The sequence below is a fragment of the Carassius auratus genome, unplaced genomic scaffold (genome assembly GCF_003368295.1).
Source record: "Carassius auratus strain Wakin unplaced genomic scaffold, ASM336829v1 scaf_tig00033964, whole genome shotgun sequence".
In the NCBI taxonomy this organism is placed as follows: Eukaryota; Metazoa; Chordata; class Actinopteri; order Cypriniformes; family Cyprinidae; genus Carassius; species Carassius auratus.
Genome location: NW_020526115.1, coordinates 32,762 through 38,761, shown reverse-complemented (window position 1 = coordinate 38,761; position 6,000 = coordinate 32,762). Strand labels below are relative to the sequence as shown.

The following is a 6,000-nucleotide window of genomic DNA, read 5'->3' as shown; positions in this document are numbered from 1 at the left end:
GTGTGTGTGTGTGTGTGTGTGTGTGTGTGTGTGGTGTGTGTGTGTGTGTGTGTGTGTGTGTGTGTGTGTGTGTGTGTGTGTGTGTGTGTGTGTGTGTGTGTGTGTGTGTGTGTGTGTGTGTGTGTGTGTGTGTGTGTGTGTGTGTGTGTGTGTGTGTGTGTGTGTGTGTGTGTGTTGTGTGTGTGTGTGTGTGTGTGTGTGTGTGTGTGTGTGTGTGTGTGTGTGTGTGTGTGTGTGTGTGTGTGTGGTGTGTGTGTGTGGTGTGTGTGTGTGTGTGTGTGCGTGTGTGTTGTGTGTGCTGTGTGTGTGTGTGTGTGTGTGTGTTATAAACGAGGCTGCTGGTTCAGATCATCACTCGTCTGCTGTCATAACTTCAGTCTGAGCAGATTGATCCGTGCAGGGGCTGTGGTTTGCAGTTGTTTCCAGCTGATGATCTGTGTTTGCTGGAGGAAGGTTATTTTAACTCTGTCATGTGTTTGTGGAGTTCATTCTGTGTTCAGTCACGAGCACTTCGTAAAATCACAGCAGCTTTTCTGAAACATCTGGACCAGTTTTCAGAAAACTGCTTAAATATTTAGACATGAAAACTGCACTAAAAGTCTTTTTAAGAAGGTAAACACACTTAGATGCTGAAAAAATCACTGCTTTGGTTTTTCTTGTAATTATGTGTGTTGCTTTAACTGGTTCATTCAGTTCAGTTTATCCACGGCATCATTATAAACTCATTATTGGCAAAATATCAGACGTTCAGAGGATGTTATTTCAGCTGGAGACAGAAGTCAGGAGTTATAATAGGATATCAACAGAATGACGTTTAAATCATGAAGTATTTATACACTGAGTTATAGTTTGTACTCTCTTTAATTTATGCTGATTTACATTTTAAAAATCATTGAATGCAGGCTTATCACCATTAAAAAAATATAAAAAAAAAAAAAAAAAAAAAATATAAAAATATATATAATAAATATATAAATAATTTAAATGAAAATGAAATTGAAAATGGAAAATATGAAACTAAAAAAAATTATAAAAACCAAAATCTAAATAATACAAATCTAAATAGAAATATTAAAAAACTAATAAAAATTACAAAAGTATAAACCAAAATTACAAAACATTAACTGTAATTCAAATAAAAAAGGGAAATATAAAAATAAATGCTAACTTAAAAATATTATTTAAAAAAATAATAATAAAAACTGTATAGACCTATTAAAAAAAATAAGATAAGTAGTAAAAATAACAAAAACACAAAACAAAATTACAAAAATGTAAAATAAAATTAAAATTGAAAATAATAAAAATCTCAAAATATTATTAAAAACCTTAATAATAATGAAAGATTAAAAAGACCTACTTAAAAAACAAAAAGTAGTAAAAATTACGAAAACACTCTATTATATAAATTATTAAAACGTTATATAAAATTTAAATTAAATTAAAATGGAAAATATTAAAATAAAAACTAACTTAAAATATTGTTAAAACATAGTAATTATAAACTATAAAGACCTTTTAAAAATAAAAACTAAAATGACAAAAACACAACAAAATTACAAAAACGTTTAATAAAATTAAAACGAACACGGAAAATAAAAGCAACTTTTGTAAACTCAATATTATTAAAACTACAGTAATATATATATATATTGTTTTGGGGTTTTTTTGGATTGTAAGCTGGATGTTTTTGTGCGGTTTACTCATAATCGTCTGACTGGTTTTGTCCGCTGTAGTTTTTACGATGTTTACTGTTATTTTCTAATGTTCTTCTGTTGATTGTTGTTGTTGTTGTTGTTGTTGTGTGGTGTTCAGACGCAGACAGACGTGTGTCCAGCACCAGCGTCTCGTCCAGCTTCTGTCTACGGCGAGCGCCAGCGTTTCCAGGAGGGGAGACGGATGCACGACGGCTGCAGAGACTGTTTCTGTCACGCGGGTCGAGAGATGTGTGTGCTGATCCCTGCCCTGTGCCCACCTGTGCCCACCCTGTGCTCCGAGACCACCAGTGCTGCCCCGGCTGTGACGGTACCACACACAAAACACTCTCTGAAACTCACCAAGACTGCCTTTTTTGATCAAAAACACAGTAAAAAATCTGAAATAGTTTTACAATGTAAATCTGTGGTTTTCTGTGTGAATCTGTGTTAAAGTGTAATTTATTTCTGTGATGCTCCGCTGTATTTCCAGCATCATTACTACTGCTCAAGAAACACTCTGTGTCTGTGTCTGTGTGTGTGTGTGTGTCTGTTTCTGTGTGTGTGTGTGTGTCTCTGTGTGTGTGTGTGTGTGTGTGTGTGTGTGCGTGTGTGTGTGTGTGTTATTAATTATTAATTAATGTTTTTATTTTGTCATTCAAAATTTTTACTTTTTAATTTGACATGTATTTTTATTAACTATTATTTTTATTTTATACTTATTTTAACTTTTTAAGTGTTTTATTTTTATTTAACATATTCATTATTTTTTTTTGTGTGTTTTGTCCTAGTTGCTGTTATTTTAAATGTATTTATTTAAATTGTACATTTTAGTAATTCATTTTATTTATTATTATTTTTTATTTATTTAAACATTGTATATGTATTTTAATTTAATTTTTATTGATTTATTTTTATCATTTTATTCAGTTTTGTTTTAATTTGTAATGTTTTGTTTTAATTGCTAGGATTTATAAAATATTTAATATTTAAATAATTAATTATTCAATATTTTATTCTTGTTTTTATTTTATTTCTTGTTATTTTATTTTTTGGAGTAATTTGTTAAATGTAATGTTTTTGTTAAAGTTAATTATTTATGATTTTTATTTTTATTTTTTTCACAAACCCCAGTTTGGGCATCCCAGCATTAGTCTATAAGCTCCTGTGGCGAATATTCCTGTGATATCGGTTCACTCGAATGTTTCCTGTTCAACATGTTTCAGTCCGAGGACAGAACAAGCAAATTTCTCCGTCAGTTTTTCCTTCTCATTGTTGTCCTCCGTGTTCATCTCTTGAAGCTGGTTTTTGATGATGATGATGAAGGGATGATGATGTGTGTGCAGAGATAACGAGCTCGTCAGCGCCGGTGATGCTGTGGACGTCTGTCACCGAGGACTGGATCAGCGCCGCTCCTCCGCTGCACAGCGTCACACGTAAATACAACAATACGAGACGCGATTAGATGAGGGAACACACTGCTGCTAATTTGATTCATTTTAATATTGCTGGATTTTTATTATAATTTTTCAGTAGCTTTATGTTGTTTTAGTTTAATTTAATTCATGTTTTAGAATTTTTAGTAAGCATTTTACTTTTGTTTTAAAACTACTTTAATTGTAGGTTTTTAATGATTAGTGTTTAGTAGCGTAAATTTATTTTTATTTTTATTTTTTTTAGCATTTCATTTTGATTTATTTATTTTAGTTCTTTACATTTTTGATTAAATGTGAATTTTTTGGTTCGCATTTAGTTATTTATTAGTTTATGATTTGTTTTCATTTTAATAATATGTTTGTTATTGTAATTTAACCCTTTATACTTACATTTTAATGCTCTATTTTATTTTTGATATTTATTAAATTTTTTAAACGTTTTAATTCAATTAATTTTTTTATAAAACGTAATTTCATTAAATGTTATATTGTTTGATTAAGTATTTTAAATTGAACAATTTATTAATACAAGTATTTATTTTGATTCATTTGTTACAATTTTTTAATTTTTTATTATACATTTTAATGATACATTTTAGTCTGCATGCTATTATTTTTTTTGTTTTAATATTATTTTCAATTTAACTTTATGTTTTTTTGTGTTTTAATGATTCAGATGTAGTGCTTTTTAATTATTTTATTTGACAATTTTATTACAGATTTTAGTAAGTGTTTTTTTATTATTATTTTAGGATTTCTCAGGATTTTATGATTACATATTACAGGATCGATGGTTTCTGATGTCAAATGTTCTCTCGTGTAGCTGGTGATGTTTTCTCGCGGGACGATCCGAGTCAGACGGAGTGACGCTCATCTACCAATCAGCAGCCTGGATTCTGGCGGGAATCCTGCTGGCTGTGGTCATCTTCCTCCTGGTGGCCATCCTGGTGACCTGGCAGGAAGAGCTGGGTTCAGATGTCCTGCTACGGCGCGCCCAAGAAGGTGAGCGACTCAGAACTCGTTACACAACAACTAACGACGTCATAAGAGCCGTTAAACCTGGAATGCATTGTGAAGTATCTCAGCATTCGAGTATCATATATCATCATGATTACAAAAACAAGAGACATGAACTTCATTTGCACACTGCGTCAATGTGACGCATTTCTGAGCAAATATTATATATATATTGATTAAAAATATTCAAAATTTCATGTTGACATTTTTTAAGGTTGTAATATATTTTATAGATCTATATTAAGGTTTTGGCACCCCAAACAAATCTCTTTTATTTTGTTTATTCTCTCCACTCCAACAAATATTTTTTGTTTTTTTGCACACCTTTTTTTCATAAAGAACAATGCTCACTCTCCTAAAGATATTATTCTTTTGTTTATTATTATTATTATTTTTTTGCATGTCACATGTGGGACTCTGTACCAACAAATAACTTTTTTATTACTCGTTTAGGTGTTGAACTTTTTTTTTTTGCACCCATGAAAAATCTTGTTTTGTGTGTATTTTTTAGTCTCCAGCAAATCATTTTCCAGCAAATTTTTACACCCCAAAAAATATAAAAATATATTTTTGCACGTCTTTTTTTGCACTCTCCTACAAATATTTGTTTTATTACTAGCCTATTTTCTGCACTCACCAAAAAAAATTTTTGCACGCAAAACAAATATATGTTTTATTTTTTTTTCAAACCCAACAAATAATTACATTTTTTTTATCTCCTACAAAATTGTTTCATTTATTTCCCAACTAATTCCAAAAAAAAATATTTTTTTATCTCAAATTTTTTGTACTCACCAACAGCTTTTATTTTTTGCACCTTTAACAAACCATTAATTTTACATTTTTTGCACACCCCAATCATCCTCGCCTGATTCTTTCCAAATAGAGCTATTCTAATCCTCTCATGAACACCACATATAAAGCAGGGCGTCCGAACGCAGTGATGTATTTCTCTGTGTTTCTCTCTGTGTGTCCGGCAGACGGTGATCTTACAGAAACACAAGAACAAGAGTTCAGTCGTCTACATGGAGCCGTCCAGAGAAAGCCTGTTCCAGAGCATCTCTCTCTCTAACGGACACGTCCAGCGCTAGCTCTGTGATCATCTCCTGCTTTATTTAGTGTTTTCATGACGATCAGAGCGTCCAAACTAAACAGGAACACAGTTTATCGGGACGAGGAGCTTCGGTGTCATGATGCAGAAACAAACCAAAGGTTCAGGAACCAGACGGACCTCGACTCCTAAGAGAGAAGAGATCGTGCTCATATTCTCTCCGTCTGTTTATTCCTTTCTATACACTCGAGTGTTTTACTTGTAGTTTGTTGCCGGTCTGAACATTGCTGTGTGTTCATAACGAACTCAGATCCTCTCAAGTCCTCCCTTCCGAACCCTAACGAGTCGTCTAACTAGACAGCATCTGCAGGCATCATCACATTATTCTCTTAAACTTATTAACTTATTAAATTATTAAACTCTTTTAATTTCTCAAGGGAATGCTGTTTCCATCCATAACACACAAGCAACAAATATGTATTTATATATTAAATATGTAAAATATACATACCATACATCGATGGAGAGATGATTTATTCAGATTGATCAAAAATACAGTAAAAAATGTAAAATTTGAAGACTGGAGGAATGATGCTGAAATACAGCTGCACATCACAGAAATAAATTACGCTTTAACACAGATTCACACAGAAAACATGATTTAGATTAGAATAATATTTCACTATTTTTACTGTATTTTTGATCAAATAAATGCAGTCTTGGTGAGCAGAAGAGACTTTTTATAAAAACAAAAAAATCTTACTGTTCAGAAACTTTTGATAGAAAGTGTAAGTTATGGATA

At 31.6% G+C, this 6,000-nt stretch overlaps 1 long non-coding RNA gene across 1 annotated transcript; it reads left to right on the top strand.

Moving 5' to 3' along the window:
* The first annotated feature begins 1,958 nt into the window (after nucleotides 1-1,958).
* Nucleotides 1,959-3,994, top strand: LOC113081366 (uncharacterized). Its single transcript, XR_003282164.1, has 3 exons — nucleotides 1,959-2,025; nucleotides 3,041-3,130; nucleotides 3,954-3,994. It is a non-coding gene; the product is annotated as an uncharacterized LOC113081366 (long non-coding RNA).
* Nucleotides 3,995-6,000: the final 2,006 nt, after the last annotated feature.